This window comes from Schistocerca serialis, chromosome 3, assembly GCF_023864345.2.
Source record: "Schistocerca serialis cubense isolate TAMUIC-IGC-003099 chromosome 3, iqSchSeri2.2, whole genome shotgun sequence".
Taxonomy (NCBI): domain Eukaryota; kingdom Metazoa; phylum Arthropoda; class Insecta; order Orthoptera; family Acrididae; genus Schistocerca; species Schistocerca serialis.
In genome coordinates this window covers 470,672,374-470,691,061 of record NC_064640.1, presented here as the reverse complement: position 1 = coordinate 470,691,061, position 18,688 = coordinate 470,672,374, and positions in this window count along the sequence as shown.

The window sequence follows — 18,688 nt, the reverse complement described above, 5'->3', positions numbered from 1 at the left end:
GTCAGTCTGCCCTCGATACTTCTGGGCGAGGCAGGTCCCCAGCGCTCTCCAGCAGCCACTGTGCGATGAATTGGACCATCTGCAACAGGAAGGGGTGCTACGGCCTGTTCAGTTCAGACCCTGGGCCACACCTCTCGTCATCGTCCAGAAGCCAGGCAGGTGGCTCTGTCTCTGTGGGAACTTTTCGGCCACTTTCAACCCTAGCTCCAGGTGGACGACTTTCCGCTCCCTCGGCCTGATGATCTCTTCTGTAAATTGGCTGGTGGTCGTTACTTTACCAAAATTGATCTCGCTGAGGCGTACCTCCAGGTTCCTTTGGATGAAGCTTCTCAAGCCCTCACTGTTCTGAATACGCCTGCCGGCCTGTTCCAAGTCACTCACCTCATGTATGGCCTGGCTAGCACCCCGGCCATTTTCCAACGCTTCTTGGAACAACTTCTGCAGAACATTCCCCGTTGCATTAATTACCTCAACGACATTGTCGTTATGGGGCCTACTGCTGCAACCCATCTTACCAACTTGCGTCAGCTGTTTCTACGCCTCCACCAGGCTGGGCTAAAATTCAATAAGGAGAAGTGTTCCTTCTTTCAACCTTCTATTTCCTATTTAGGTCATGTTATTTCAGATAAAGGCATCTCTCTGTCATTATACCATGTGGACGTCGTACACCACCTGCCTCCCCCATGGGACACCCACCAGCTGAAATCCTTCCTTGAAAAAATATCGTATTACCGGAAGTTCCTTCCGTCGGCCGGTCAGGTGGCGGCCCCCTTGTATCACTTATCCCACAAAAATGTCCCCTTAAGTTGGTCCCCGGCATGTGCAACTGCCTTTCCCACCCTCAAACGCCAGTTGCAATCGGCCTCCTGCCTGATGCCGTATGATCCGTCTCTGCCGTTGCTCGTGGCCATGGACGCCTCTGATTACGGGGTCGGGGCTGTCCTCTCCCACAAGCATCCAGATGGGACAGAACATCCAGCGGCTTTTCTATCCAAGGCCCTAACTGCTACCCAGCTGAAGTACTCTCAGATCGAAAAGGAGACATTGACTATCGTATTCACAAGATCAAAACTCATGTATTTTTTATATGGATGGGCCTTTCATATCGTCACTGACCACTAGCCCCTCCTCTCCCTGTTTTCCCCGGAGGCCCGGCTTCCTACGAAGGCGTCTCAGAGGCTTCAACGATGGGCCCTGTTCCTCTCGCAATTCTGTTACACCTTGCATTTTATGTCCACCTCCCAGCACGCCAACGCAGATGCTCTTTCCCGCCTCCCTCTTGGTCCCGACCCTGCATTTGACTCTTCAGACATCCTTGTGTTCCAAGTTGATGAAGCGATCCACGACACACTGCAGGGGTTTCCCATCACGGCCTCCACAGTGGCAACTGCGACCACACGTGACCCATTGTTGCCTTGTGTCCATTCCTATGTTCACCGTGAGTGACCCAGCTGTGCCCCCACCCGCGACCAACAGCACCTTCGGTTCTTTTTTTCTATCTGCCATCAGCTGTCGGCGGTGGATGGTGTCCTATTGTGGGTAGACCCTACGTCCGCGTGTGGTCGTTCCCCAGCATCTACGGGCCAAAGTCTTGCGTCTCTTACATCAAGGCCATTGGGGAATCACTAGCACCAAGGCACTGGCCCAGCGTCACGTCTTTTGGCTCGGTCTTATTAGGGACATCACTCACATGGTTCAGAATAGCTCCACGCGCGCCCAACAGCTGTCTCAGCCTCCTCAAACCTTCCTCTCTTGGCCTAAGCCGGCGGGTCCCTTGGGATCGCATTCATTTGGACTTCGCCAGCCCCTACCTCAGCTACCAATGGCTTCTCATCACTGATGCCTTTTCACATTTTCCGTTCGTTATCCGTTGTACCAGCACCACTTTGGAAGCGACCCTTGCTGCTCTCCAGAAAGTTTTTTCCTTAGTAGGGTTGCCACTAACAATTGTTACTGATAACGGCCCTCAATTGTGGAGCCAGGAATTCTAGACGTTTTGTTCTGCCAATGGCATCCGACACATCCTCACTCCGCCCCTTCACCCGCAATCGAACGGCGCGGCCAAGCGCCTCGTCCAGACATTTAAGGCCCAACTGACAAAATATGCCTCCGCCCACACTTTGGACGAGTCGCTGACGTTGTTCCTCAGTTCCTATTCGCCGATGCCCATCGGCTCCCGTAGTCCGGCGGAACTTTTGCATGGCCAGCAACCTTGTCCCCTTTTGCACCTCCTCCAGCCCAGACCCAAACAACGGGTTCCGACTGCACAGGCTCCCTTTGTTCCAGGATTCCTTATCTGGGTGCGAGGTTTCGGCCCGAGAACCGGATGGATTCAGGGGGTGATCATCCGGCCGTGAGGCCGTCAACTCTTTGACGTCACCATCGCCGACACAGTGGTCAGCTGGCACAGCAACCAACTCCGGCGTCGGTATCAGGGTTTTCTGACCGCCACTTCTTTCCACCAAGCAACTCCGCCGCATTCTTCCGGCCGCCCGGATGTGCTCCCTTCCACACATGATCAGCGTGCAACGGCGCCAAACCCCGTTCAGCAGCAACAGCCGTCGTCTCCACAGTGGCTGCAGACTCCACCGGCTCCTCCGCCGGCCCGACCGCTTGCGCCAACCGCCATCGTTGACGATGCCCCCATGCCCTTTGCACCGCCGCCGCCCATGTCGCAGCCTAGCCAGCGACGCCCGCACGGTCCACTTTCCGGGCAGCATCCCGTGGACGTCTTGAACCTATGCCCCTGGCGCCAACGCGGCCAACTTCCCCGCCTCTTCCGCGATGCATCTCCGCCCGTCTGGCCCGCCACGCCGCGGCCTACTCTGTGGGGGCGAGTTTTCACCTCCTCTTCCACGAGGCCGCCAAGGCCGAACAGGACGACGTCGCACTCCTCTGCCCCCGCCCCCCCCCCCAACTCGGTAAGGGAGGTGTGTACTGTCTGCCATCGGGTTCCCCTAAATGGCAGGCAGCACCCCATAACAGCCACCCAGTGAAGGAAACAAACCAACAGCCAAACAGGTGAAGAAATCAGGTCAACACGCCAAAGATTCCAGTCGATTAATAGGAACCTTTCTTTGCAGAGGTTGCCATGACATATCCGGCCACGGATTCCTACGCCGGGTTTCTATTGGCTCCAGTTCACTATATAGGCCCAGCCAGTCGAAGGCAGACCAGCCTTCGTCCACTGCTAATGGCAACCGCTATAGCAGAGTCTACGAGAAGATATAACCGAAGCCGCTGTACTGCACCGCCGATGGAAGTACCAGTCCACCGAGAGGAACCACAACTCCGGCTAGATCGACAGACGTCTACATCTATTGTACAGCCAACTATTGTATTGTAGGAGACGTTACGTTCAATAAACTGTTGGAGAATACAACAGTCACTAATTGGCTCAGACATTCATGTCATAGCGCTGATGACACGTACTCATTTGAATGGTTGGCAACATCTGTTTTGTAAGTTTCACAATTTTTCCCACACTGGAAACGGCAAAATGGCTGTTTGGCATGTTTGCATTAGCCAGCAGGAAGGGCAGATACGTCTACACCTCAGGACCATGCCCACATGTGGACAATGGAACCAGGCTACATATCGGCCGAGTAATTCTGTGAACATGTAGCCTAATGGTGGGTTTAAACCATTGCATATTCAGAGCGCCCAGTCTACCCAGTCTTCTTGCTCTGGTTAGCTCTGGTTAGCTTCAGGAATGAGAAAATTAAGAATCATACTCCAGAAAGCGCTAGCAGTGTGTTTCTCTAGAGCAATGTTAGACTTATACAGCTTCGAAATTTAATCAGAATAGCAAAAAATAGTAAGTCAGTGTAGTGTCATAATTTGTTGATGAGAGAGTGCTTTTTGATATGAACATTGTGACAGGATTTGGGGCTTTCCACTGGCTGTGAATGATCGCTCCAGGAAAATGGCCATCCTTTTGTTTAATATTTCTTGTAAGGTGCCAGCTAAACGCAATATAATACTGAACGAGCTCAGGAGGTATTCATATAGAGAAATGTCAATACAGTTCCTCTTGCTGTCATCCTAACAAATTATTTCATGAACACAGTGAATATATGTCGTCATCTTTTCCGAAGCAACCACGTAGAAATTCCAACTCACGATTGTCCATCACGAGGACTGAAATGAGAATGGGAGCACGAAGCATATGTTTAGATGTAAGTTTCTTTTGAGTGTGGGGAAGGGGGTATATTATTTGTTCTTCTTGCCTTTTTGAACAAGGCTATTGCTCATCCTTTTTGCACTTGGACTATACAGTAGAATGCATGTTTGTGTTTGAATGGAATGCACTTTAAAAATTTATCACTCAATCACCTTTTGCCAAGGTTCCACTTTGAGGAAAGATTAAAAAACTAGAATTGAGTGGGAAGTTTGTAAACAGGGGGAAAGAAGAAATATTGTGCATCTAGGAGCCTCCGAATATTTCAGATTAGGACTTATTAGGTGGTAGCTGGCTTAGGCGAATGACCTCACAGGAGAGCAGAGGCCAGCGGAGCGTGACGTTTTACGTGAGGTTAATCTTCAAAGGGAAGGGACGTCGCGTACCCCATACCTCGCCACGCCCAAACAAGCTGTGAACGCTACGAGAACAACAACCTGTAGGCAATATGTGTGCATTCACTGGCATTTTCGCCTGCGGTGATCGATTTACCCACTATCAGCTAGCTTCTTATGCATATTATTGTCACACACAAAGACTTACGTATATGTACACGTCTTTTTGTTTGTTATTCACCTGACATACACTACACTACACGCTGGGAGACATCAATAAATAAATTAAGGCAGATGCAGGTAATTTGGAAGCTGTACGTGTTAAGCTTATGCAGCAAGTAAACATTACTATTTATTTTGTACATGTGACTGGCCGAATGAGGCATCACTGCTAACATATTTCTTATATTTATTTATGTAAACCAACTTGCTTCGTTTTTACAGCATTCACATGTTCAAGTAATTTTAAACACTGTCTTGGTAGATTTTGTTGCTTGATTTTATCTACTTTTTAACTCCTCATTTTAAGCTGGTCGTGTAATATACGGGCTAGAGGTATTATCGTATTAATTTTTAACTGAGTGTGGAACGAAGAGTCAAAAAATGAACACTTTTTCATTTTTTTCTTATCAGTGATCGTGAGGCAGATTGCGTTGGTGGATGGAAACTAACATTAGGTTCATTAAGAATGAACTAAGACTGCTGAAGCTGATTGTGATGAAAGTTGTTGTTGCCAAAATGACACTTAAATTGTAGATTATTCCCTTCATGCTTGTGAAAGTGTCTTTGCTGTTGATAGTTTCGATGTGACTGCGACCATTCGATTTTGTGGGAGAAGTTATTCCCTTGCGATTGCGTAAAATTACTCGACTGGGCTGTACTGGCAAAGCTGGGCGGTGGCACATCGAGCTTCGGTTGCGCTTGTCGACCGAATTGTTGTTGAATATTTCCGGGCTGCTGCAGCTGCGGCTAGAATGTCGGCTGGAAACTGCGCTTGTTGTCGTCAAAATTCTGGTATACTTGGTTCTGCTTCATATACTGGTTGTCAAAATGTTGTCTCTTACTAAAATGTTCATGAAAATCGCTATCGGAACCAAATATTTTATTTCTCTTGCTATGGAATGGGCGGGATTGCTCGTTGTAACCGAATGAGTTGTTTCCTTGAGTGCAGTTATTAAAGTTTTTATTGACAAATGGGTAGTCCGATAGCTGAATTTCTAATATTTGTAATAAGTCCCTGAAAGCTGAAATGCTTTCCTTTTGCTGTCCAGTGTGAAGGGAAACGCGTAATTGGGGCGGTAGTTTTGAGATGCATAACTGTATGAGCGCAGATTGACTATACGGTTCGGTCAGGTACTGGTTTCGTTGAACCGTGTATTCAAAAAACAGGGTGACGGTTCGAAAACTGGAGTTTTCAAAATTGGGTAAACTAATTAGCTCGTCTTTAACGCCTCGCTGAGTCGCTTCCGACCAATATGTAGATAGAAAAATATTTTGAAACTCGTCGACGGATGGATGTTGCCTCGCTATGTGTCTCATACGCATCGAAGGTTCTCCCTCTAAAAAGCTACAGATAAATTCGAGCTTGTGTATCACTGGCCAGTTTGGTGGCAATGAAAATGAAATTTGCTGCACCCAATCAAGGGGATGCACATCTTTGCGGTTATTTCTGAATACCTTTAGTTTCTTTACACATAGGAAATGTTTATTGACAAACCCTTGGCGTTGTAGATTTTGAAAGGGTTCAGCGGCGTAAAAGAACCGATTGTGAGATGACTGACTTGTATCAAAGTCACGCACTGTTTGTAGTATGCTCATATTAACGTGAGGCTGAAAAATAGGTGACTGTTGCAGTTGCAAGTTAGTTTGAAACTGATTACGTGGAGAAAATTTTCTGATAGTGTCTACTTCCTGATGTAAACAGTTAACTTTCCTATGTAGCGAACTGTTATGTGCAGCAACCTGGTCTAATGTTTGCTGCACGTACTAATATTCTTGAGATTCGGCGAACGGAATGGGAGCTGTGTCGTCTGATTTAATTTCGGTTTGATTGTCAAGTTATAACACTACTGTGTGCTATAACTATACCATAACCTTGAAGTTGCTGTCGGGTCGTGAAACAAAATTATTAAAGCAATTATGGTATAAAGCAACAGAGCAATGTTACCCTCTGAGAGGAATATTGTTATGTTGACCGTGTTGTACCTAACGGAAGTGGCTTATCGGAAGTGAAAGTCAGAATTACGTTAATATTTAAACAGTAACATAAAATATTTTACCTAGCTACACTGTTCAAAGAATAAAGCAAACGGTCGCCAGCCTAATTAGGCAAGAGAATGACTGACATTCTTGTTCAAGAAAATAGGTACGAGTAACTTTAACGGACAAACATAACCTATACTTTGCCACATGCGAGTGCAATGAACTCTGGCACCTGAGTACAGTATGTTCACGTTAAGGTTGGAGTTCAGAGATCAGAACAAAATATTTGCATAAATATAACGGATAACAAAACACACTGTTACCTTGAGGTCTTAGTAAAACTGAATGGTCTCAATAACGCAACTATTAATATTTACTGTAGAATCGTAAATTGGACATAGCTTTAGTATTACTTTTCAAACAAATTCCTATCTGACATGAAATATGGATATGGTTCACAGCAAAATTAGTTACTGTGCATAGATTAAGTCTTTCACTACTAAACACCTTTCCATTTAGAATTAAAATTAAATGGAATTCACTAACATAATACTTCTCACTGTATTTTGAATAAAGAAGTAACTGTTTTCATAGATAGTTGTCTTTCTATTAATCGTTATGTAGCATGAGCACAATAGACAAACTGTGGATCCTGTTACGATATTAATATGCACTTTTAATACACAAGAGGTACCCAATATTGTACAGAAGTTGACTTGAATAAAAAGAGTAATTGACACTTTCTATAATTAAGTATTGTTGTGTATTTGAACTACTTTCATTTGAGGGGAGGGGGGGCAGCTTAATCTTGACCACTCTAGCAGAGCAAACTAAACACACTTTCATTACATCAGTGAAACAAGCACTTAGCAAGCATGAACATATAACTCTCAACAGTTGCAGTTCTGGACCTTTACTGCATTGAAACACAAAATTGAGATATTTGTAAGATCATTTCAAGAAACAATATTAACGTTAGCGCCCTCTATTGACATATTAATTTTAATATGCTTTCAAGAAGCACACTCGTTAATCACTTTAATTCAAACGCAGAGGAACCTGAGAGGTGTTATGATAAGGAAAAAGTCAAGGTAGGTACATAAATTCATTTATATGCTACCTTATATTTAAGTACAATATAACATCCTATGAGCAGATCCTTCACTGTATATTACTGTAGTGTTCCATTATAGTGATAGCGCAGTGTGGTGGCAATTGCATGTTGGTAGGTGAATCTGCAGGTAGAATTGCTAGACTCTGTCATTTCTTCGTGGTGATGATAGATATCAATTCCAGAACAGTTCCAGCTATTGATCCATCCATCCGAGGCATTAGAAAGCATCAGGAAAAGCCTGTCTCGGAACCAACACAATACACAACTTTTACTTGAGCAGTTGATAGTTTATTGGCTCGTCCCCGACTGACTCTTGGTTCCACCTTTTCTACCTAGGCCGACCACAATTTGAGTGCACAACACAGTTCCGTTCCCGAGGGGAACCACAACACCTTTTACATACAAAATAACTAAGAACTCTAAGTGAAGGTCAGTAGTTTACATAACAGCTAACGAACATATCACATAAAACAGACCATTTGCATATATTGGTAGTTCTACACAAAATTATTTAAACTAAATGATTTAATTTTAACAGTTGCATACCAATGCCGTATGTTGCACTGGCCAACACCAGTGGGAGGGGTCAGCGACTGACCCCACAACCATCACACATTCTCTGTCGAGGATAAATAAAATTACTTACGTATTTCCAAAATTTTGGTTGATTAGAAGATTAAAATCTTGATTATTATTACTGGGAAAGGGTTTCTGGGACATTTTTAGTAAAGAAGAAATACATTTATTTGTATTAATTTCACAATTACAAGGATTACTCAGATTCACATTCAGAACACTTTACAATACGAACTACTTCTTCTTTCTTAGTGTGTGCAGGGCAGATATACTTCCTGCAAGAAGTGCAAGTCTTCATGTATTTACAGTCTTTGCTTCTGGTGCATAAGTAACAGCGTCCTTTCTTTGTCAGATTATGCACAGCTGCACGTGTTACTTTCCGTCGCCGCTCCGTAACGTTGTTTCCTCTGCTCACAGCACCTTGATTTAGATTACACTCATACCCAAAAGTTGATAACGCTGTAGTGTATTTTGAGTGTAGGCCAACAGCATTCTGAGCGCGTCTTTTCATGATGAGGTCACAAAGTTCACGAGCAAGATGTTTCAGGTACTTCTTTCTTCCAGAACTCTTTGTTGGCTAATTCGTTGTCCATTCCTTGTGTGTATCTTGAAATACAAAATATGAATTATATGCTGCAATGTCAATCAATTTGAAAAACACCGCCATTGGCCATCGACGCGTTGCTCGACGGCAGCTGTACGTTCTTACACATTTATCGAATGTATTCACTCCTGACATTGTACAATTGAAAAACACCGCCATTGGCCATCGACGCGTTGCTCGACGGCAGCTGTACGTTCTTACACATTTATCGAATGTATTCACTCCTGACATTGTACAATTGTAGAATAGGATGATGTCTGGTTTCTCTTCCGTCACATTCATATCATCATGTTGGGTTGACAATACTGTAACAACCTTTCCTTTCTTAGGCACGTAACTGACTAAATTGGCATCATCACTAAATGCAAATCGGTTTGTTCCCGGTGTAGCTTTTTTTTGAGAAACAGGACGGAGTTCTATAGGAACATCGCCTTTGTCACTTCGAATAGTATCAACTGTAGTTATTTTCTCTTTCAAAAGATCAGATGCGTGTGGAACGGTAGTGAACTTTCTGTCCATGGTAACATTTCTTCCAGATTGTTTCAAGTTAGACATTTCAATCAATCATCTATTTCAGGGCCACTGTTATGGTTCTTCTCATTAGCGTGCTTTCCAGCGTAGGGATCCGCAGCGAAGCAGCATTTCGTATCTGAATCACGTGACAGGTTCACCTCTATTCCATATTTTCCTGGTTTTGTTGGAATATATAGCCTGAATGGCCATCGCCCATGGAAGGTCACAAGTTCTTCAAAATGGTTCAAATGGCTCTGAGCACTATGGGACTTAACATCTATGGTTATCAGTCCCCTAGAACTTAGAACTACTTAAACGTAACTAACCGAAGGACATCACACAACACCCATTCATCACGAGGCAGAGAAAATCCCTGACCCCACCGGGAATCGAACTCGGGAACCAGGGCGTGGGAAGCGAGAACGCTACCGCACGATCACGAGCTGCGAACTCACAAGTTCTTCATCCACTGTGACTGACTCACTAGGATTATAATACTCAGGAAATTTACTATCTATCATGTTCCATATATCCCTGATAGGAGCAGATTTGTCGGTTTGTTTTCTAGCTGCTCAAGTTAGAGCATCACCAAAACGCAAGCACTTCAGTAAGAGCCTCAGTCTATGCTACAAAAATGATGCTCGGTACATCGGAAAGATTTCTTTACTAAAAATATCACGTAAACTGTCCTTGTTCTGTCTATGGACTCCACAGTTCAATAGAATTCCAATTGCTGACACAATTTCTTCCCTTTCAAATGCTTTCGAATTTTTTATGAAAATATCTTCAGACGATTCCCTAAGATTTCCAAGCTTTTGATTGGTACACATCAAAATGTTATCCAGGATGTTATCATCGAAGTACATGAGAAAAGCTTTACCTGGTGTATCAGGTTTTATCCCTGGCTTTGTTCCTTTCGGAGATCGCATTACGTTAGCAACAGACCTCCTTTGATTTACGTAAGGGCTTCTCTTCCATATCATGCTTGACAGGACCACCATGTCTTTTTCAAGTTGATCAATTTGTGCTTTCGGCCTGGGTCGTCTTCTTGTTGGTTGAATATCTATAAAAATATGAAAACAGAACCGAACACTAGCAAACTAAGCACTCTACCGAAACACACATCCTAATATATTCCAAAATATCTGAAAAACGTAATAAAAATCAATACTTACCTTGTTCACTTTCATCCAACTCGCTGCTGTCAGAAACTTCTTGATCTGAAATTTCCATGACTATATCTTCAGTTTCACTGCTTGAACTTTCAGATAGTTCACCGCTAAATTCATTGTCTGAACTCTCATGCAAATTTCTAATTTCGTCATCTGTCAATTTCATCTTCTTGTACATTCTGTCAAATGCCACACAGATATTACCTCCCACTCACCACACTGTTTACCGGTTAACTGCGAGTGGTGGTTATTGACCTGCTACATCTTCAGTTATAACAATCGCTATAGCTCAACAATGAATGTAAACCAAAAGTTGTTCTTATTGTCGATTGTAGCAATTATAATTATGATAAATGTCATGTATTTATTAAATAAACTACTGAACACGACAGGAGTTTTTGCCTAAGTACTTCACTGACGCCCCCTTCCCCCCCCCCTCCACCCCAAATTGGTATGCAACTCTTAAAGATAACCAAAGACATTATATGAGGAAGACAAAACATGTAATTTGCTGATATTTTACATATTAAAAGGATTACACTTCCTACACTCTAAAAGACATCAAAGTTTTTAACACAAAAGAATAAACACTCTCATGGTATCGATTCAAGACAACAACATTTACAGAAACTCAACGATATAACACTAAACAAAACAAAAGGCAAAATAAATCAGTACTGCATTAGAGCTATGGTGCTACAAAGTGTTTCTAATCTTGCTCATCACATTTTTCCGTGAGCATAAGAATGTGTGGGGAATTATTTGCATCTAAAGCGTCGACTTGGTTCTGTAGTTTACGTGTAGTATTGTTGATCTTCTTTAATTCTTCTTTAATTGCCTCAGGGTCCTGTACCAGCTCTATTTGTTCAAGAAGGTAACTTGTCGACTCAGTGTCATCCCTACGCTTTTCTTTAACTTTTTGGAATCGTGTGTCAACAGTGGTTTTGAAATCAGTTACATATGTCTGTGTTTGGTTTTGTGAGTGTTTTACTCTGTTAACCTCTTCTGTAACGGAATTTATACTAGTGTCAACATGGATTGTAAAACTATTTAGCAACTGCTGTTCTACTTCGTGTCGCTGTAGTGCTAATGACTGTAAAAACTGTGTTTCGCCAGTGTGTTTGTGCTGGAAGTCTTGAAATCGCTTTTCCGAGGTCTCAGTGTGAACTTTAAAAAATGGTTCAAATGGCGCTAATCACTATGGGACTTAACTTCTGAGGTCATCAGTCCCCTAGACCTGGAACTACTTAAACCTAACTAACCTAAGGCCATCACACCCGGACTGTAGCGCCTAGAACAGCTCTGTCACAGCAGCCGGCTAGTGTGAACTTTAAGACGTGCTTGTAATTGAGTGTCCTGTTGATCTATTCTTTCATTAACTGATTGGATTTCATCTGTAAGCTTTTCATAGGTGTCACTACACTGACATCTTGAAGCATTAATGTATTCTCTCAAAGGTTTGGTACTGTCTGCGCATTGCCTGGCTATAGCTTCAATTTTATCGGGAAGAGGTTTCTCACTGGCCTCAATGTCTGTATCTACCTGTTTGAAACGCTTATCAGCCGTGGCAACAATTTCTATTTCTCGTAAACTGGAAATCTGTTCACTGAAATGAGTCGTGATGTCAACAACTTGAATGTCTCGTATGATGGACTATTTTTCATCATTTTTATTAAATCGTTCATTGAAATGATCAATTTCTTTATTCTGTTTAACCATCATTTGCATGAGAATTTGAAGCATCGCTTCCGTATTCTTTTCAGCAGATGCGTCGGATGTCACCTGTGTTGTGTTTTGTGGTTTGGAGACATGATCTTCAACCATGCACGTCTCGTTTGTTGCATTACCTGCACAACTGCAGTTAATAGAAGCAGACGGTTTTCCAAGAACACACTGACCACTTTACACTATATTTTTCTCTGACATACTATTGGCGGTCAGATTAACTATGTGAAAAGTATGCAAATCGCCGACCTCAATCAGTAAACAATCAAGTTTTGAGTTGTGCACATTAGCCATGTGCAGATCAGCGGCGTCGGCAATACCGGACTCTACCGTCTGATTACTAGTCAAATTATTCGGTGAAATAATAGTGTCAGGAATTTGTTCATTACTTTTGGAAATTGAACTAATGTTTTCTGTGGTGCTTTGCAACTGTTGCACCGCAAAATGGTCACTATCATAGGCAAAATTGTTGCAAAAAATCGGAAAGTCGTCTATTTCAGTGTCTGTAATTGTAAAACGACGCGCCGTAACCTTGACACTTTTGCGCGGCATCGTAAATCAAATGCCGATCACAAATCCAAAGACAAATCTTCAGCACACAACTCAATGAAAAAAAAAAAGCAAAAAACTATAAAGAAGGCAGGGCATAATGTTGCCAATGAAATGTAGAATAATTTTATACAAGTTCGTAAACTGCGTTGCGCGAAAAAATCTAACTACTATTATCACTACAGAGTGCTTGAGAGAACAAAATATATGAATGTGAATATTTTTTAATATCAAAGATTTCACAAAGCGAAGGAGTGGGAGAGCTGTTGCCAAGCGTAACGTTCTTTTATAATAATGAAATAATACACTTTAAGATCACGTTGAATGAAGTCAGATCGGTGGAGGGGATACAGAACTCGAATTGTCGTGTTGTGGGTCGTTAGTGCTAGTGGTGTGATTACTCGGTGTTATTGTTAGCAAAACTTTACACTAACTGATTTGGCATTGTAACTTCCAGTACCAATAATGAAAGACAGTCATTCTAAATTACATTCAGCCCCTTAGGCTCTGTCGGCCGCGGTGTCCGAGCGGTTCTAGACGCTTCAGTCCGGAACCGCGTGACTGCTTCGGTCGCAGGTTCCAATCCTGCCTCGGGCATGGGTGTGTGTGAAGTCCTTAGGTTAGTTAGGTTTAAGTAGTTCTAAGTTCTAGGGGACTGATGACCTCAGATGTTAAGTCCCATAGTGCTCAGAGCCCTTTGACCCCTTAGGCACCGAATCATCTGGCCCTGTTCAAAACTGATAACTTGGGCACCTCTGCACATAACAAGTAAATTAAATTGTATTACCTGTAAAGCAGCAACGGTGGAACGCGATATATTCTTGTCTCTCACAAAAATATGAATGCCACCTACACGCTCAGCAGTGTGCAGTGCTGACCATAATGTTTGAAATACACATGTAACACGAGAACACTTAAGAAATTTCAACTTCTTTAAGAAATATATAATCGGGACTGGGAGGCGGTACTGGTTATGGTGAATCACTAACTCTCAGTTTTTTAGCAAAATTATATTGCAAGTTAAGTTTGGAGTTTCAAAAACATCTGGCAAATTAAGCTACATTACTCAAAATTTATTGACAACAATGAGATTTAAACACTATGTATTATCTAACTTCATTAATCCAACATAAATGCAAATCATCAAATTAGACATAACTCTGCTAACAAATCTTAAAAGCATTACAGAAATGTAATATCTAACTAGACTTTTTTTCAAAACAGTTTATGTTGATTCTGGGATTACTCCACAATTACAAATTATCAGCCAGCACATCTATATTAACGCGCTGGCAAAAACAGAAATCATAATTATTGAACATTATTACCTTATTTGCCTGAAGGCTTCTGCTTCCATATTGAACAATACTGACATACCTACATTAATCTAACTCTTGGTAGCTTCAAACAGCAAACCACAGAATCTGCATACTTCATCGTCGTTCCCTCACAGACAACTACTTACAACGGTGCGTCCAGCAGTATCTTTCGTTCTGCGGTCGCACACTGTCGGCGATCCGCATTATCGAACCTGTGGTGTCACCGCCAGACACCACACTTGCTAGGTGGTAGCCTTTAAAATCGGCCGCGGTCCGTTAGTATACGTCGGACCCGCGTGTCCCCACTGTCAGTGATTGCAGACCGAGCGCCACCACACGGCAGGTCTAGAGAGACGTCCTGGCACTCGCCCCAGTTGTACAGCAGACTTTGCTAGCATTGCTACACTGACACATACGCTCTCATTTGCAGAGACGATAGTTAGCTTAGCCTTCAGCTACGTCATTTGCTACGACCTAGCAAGGCGCCATTACCAGTTTATATTCAGATAGTAATCATTTTCTAAACAAGAGCGATGTTCTCCAATTGTGGATTAAAGTTAAGTATTCCAAGAACTACGTTCTTTTCTTTATAGGATAATTACTTTACCTTGTTCCAGACCTCACGCCAATCTGCGTGAGCTTAAAAACGTGCATTTCGGCCTCCTCTAGCAACCCGGTGTTGGCTCTTCTGCCAACACTTCAGAACCCATCAAAGACATTCATCGTTTATACTATCCTAGTTTCATTTATTAATTTATTAATATTCTTATCGTGTTCTGGTGCCACATACAAGTGTGCTCCTGTAGATGCCTTTCAGCGTAAGCATCATTGCTCTTAAATTTGTTCGTCATTTACTACATGCGATTAAGGTCTTCTCATAATCTCTTCGGAATTACAACTGTTTATTCCCCATTCTTTCTCTATGTTAATGTTTTTTTTTATAATCGTTTTAGGTAACTGGGCTGTTCTGATGGAGACAGAGTTAGTCGATGTCGATTCCTGGTAGAAGTAAAACTTAGTTGCAACCGATTGCCTGTTGTATACCTATCATATTCTTGTAAGGTTGCGGTCTCACAACTGTATTTAATACGCGAAGTGATATGGAAGACTTAGCCAGAAGTGTTACCGGAATGTACAATGTGTTTGTAATCGAAATAGCACATAAAACGATATTGTGACCAACTCTACAGTAACAGTATCCCCAAATCCTTACAGAATCGATCTCCACCTCTTCCACCCGCACTTTCTCTGCATATCACCATGCCCTCTCTATGCCCATCGCTACTCACCCCTTCTCTTTGTCCATGTGTTCCGCCTCCCACTCTACGTCCATCTCTTTGTCCTCCCCTCTCTGACAATCAAGTCCTCTACCTCTTATGTCCATCTCCTCCTCCCCATCTCTCTGTCCATTTCCTCTTATCTCCTTATTCGGTCAACCTTCCACCCCCCCCCCCCCCCCTGCCTCATTCTCTCTCACTCCTCGTCTTCCAGTTCACTGTCCATTTCCCCGTCTACCTCTCTCTGTCCATCTTTCCTTCTTCCTATCTTTGCCCTTCTCCTCCTCCGCCCCCTCTGTCAATCCATTTCTTCCACCCCTTACTCTGTGCACGTTATCAGCCTCATCCCAATAGGAAGTTCCTGGTCCATTCCCCAAATCATTTATTTCATGATACTGAGTAAGGTATTTGATTGAAACAGATCCAGGTGTTCAGAAGGAGCTTTTTACCCACGGTTTTGCCAACATGCACACATCTAATATATATTTAATATATTTCTCACCTAATTATACACTTATTTTACCTTTATCTCTATCAAATTTCGCCTTGTACTTTCAGTTTCACGTGGCTCAATTTTTATGATGTCATAAGTCCTATACTGTTGACCAATCATTGAATCTTTCAGGTATATCTAGCGGTATATTTGATTACTGTCTGCAAACGTGTTCCTAACAGAATAACTAGTCCAGAAATAATAAATGAAAAAGTCAAGAATGATGTGACAGTTTTACTGCGTGAATAGTTAGAATGTAGTAAGACAAAAAGTCACTTTTTTTCAACATTTTATGGGTGGAGCGAGTGACCAAATTTCTCGTAAACATTTGAAATTTTGTGTAAAATTTGTTGCATGTCACTAAGCGCTCTATTCTCAAATACTGAATAAATAAGTTCTGGCAGTTCGTGAGTCGTGAACTACGCTACTTATTCAGCCCATTCCTTTGAGAGGTAGGAGGTTCTTACGCCCACTGGGGCTCATTCTGGACAGTAAGTATTATGTGTACCAATTTTGGTTGAAATCGGTAGAGTAGTTTACGTGGAGATGTGGAACATACGTACATAAATACACACACACACACACAAACACACACACACAGATATATATATATATATATATATATATATATATATATATATACAGGGTGTTACAAAAAGGTACGGCCAAACATTCAGGAAACATTCCTCACACAAATAAAGAAAAGATGTTATGTGGACATGTGTCCGGAAACGCTTAATTTCCATGTTAGAGCTCATTTTAGTTTCGTCAGTATGTACTGCACTTCCTCGATTCTCCGCCATAATTTCATACGGGATGCTCTACCTGTGCTGCTAGAACATGTGCTTTTACAAGTACGACACAACATGTAGTTCATGCACGACGGAAGGTGGATGCATGTATCCTCGCTAACGGAGGACATTTTGAACATTTCATGTAATAAAGTGTTTGACGTCACGCTGGTACGTTCTGTTGCTGTGTGTTTCCATTCCATGATTAATGTGATTTGAAGAGAAGTAATAAAATGAGCTCTAACATGGAAAGTAAGCGTTTCCGGACCCAAGTCCACGTAACATGTTTTCTTTCTTTGTGTGTGAGGAATGTTTCCTGGAAGTTTGGCCATACCTTTTGGTAACACCCCATAATACTTGTGGATTTTTCCTGGAACCCCGTGTATACATAGATGTACATCGTAATTCTAGCTCGCCCAAGTGTATCCGCAGTTCACGGGGATGGTCAAGTAATCTCCAAGGAGCCACATTCCATGGTGTCACACATGTGCTGCATAAAGTTTTAGGCATAGGGTATATGCTCTTAATGGTGAATGTGGGAAGGGGGGGTTCAGCGAATTTCCTTGCTGAGGCTAGATGTTATCCGTTGAATACCGCTGGTTTTCGAAGACAGGCCCACAATCGAGTGGTAGGTTACTTCAGCGTTTTCTTGTGACAGACGGCTACCATTTAAAACCCTCACAAACAAACCTTCCACGCAGGATTAGTACATCAAGTACCTATCTAAACTATCCTCTGTTGATAAACAGAATTCGTTACCTGTTGCGGTTTCCGTTGTACTAGTATACTACCATTGGCACTTAAATCGCGTACCATGACTTATCTGTCAAGACGGATTTTTCTGTCATGTTGCTCCTGAGTTCATTCTGATGCCTGCGTCCTGTGAATTACCGAAAGCAAACGTTTACATGTGCTACACTGGCGTTTAAATCACGTAAAGATGCAGCTGTTCTGTGTGGTGATCTGCTCTGTGGTTATTGTTCCTTAGCGTACACTGAGGCGTAAATTTTGTCGTTGTAACCTATCCGCTATAGCACGCAGCGAGAGACGACAGCGGGCCTGTTAATAACATGTTACTACATTTAATTGTGGTACTGACTGTTTTTCCGGAACTGTAGAACTAGTAATTAACGCTTAATACAATGGACATCAAAACCTTAGTGCCTACAAGGGATCACATGTGAGTGTCCCATGCACAAATTACCAAGGATCAGACAGCGATAAAACCTGATTATATCGAGCTCAGTTCCGAAGCCAATTGTCAGTATATGGCCTAGTAACATCTCAATCACACGGTACGCCTAATTATTCAGCTATCCTCTCACCATTCCCACTACCCCTCTGCCTCAACACAGTGCCTACGTCTGATTCAAATTCCCATTGATTTAGTTCGAATTATAGAAACATGCTGAAATCCAAAATTGTACGTTATGTTTAAGTACAACTAGTAATAAAAGGAATCTTTTGTAACTTAGGACCTTATCGTCCAGCCCTTTCACATACACGAGGGATGAGAAGCAAATGAAATAATTCAACATCGCTACGCAATGTAGAGGTCATTACAATGTAAGTTTTGGATATAAATCGTAGTTCATTGTTTCAACTTTGCTCTCAATATTCAGAAGACATACAGAGAAGACTTTTCGTGCATTACCACATATAGTCTCAATTGTCATAGTTGCCTCAGACACACCAGACTGTATATTATTGTTAGTCTTACATCTTGTTAATCTGATTTTGTGGGAATACTGCTTCACTGAAAACGACTGAATTAGTAATATTCCATTACTAAATTAGTGTTAGGAGAGACTGAATAGATGACTAAATATTATAGACAT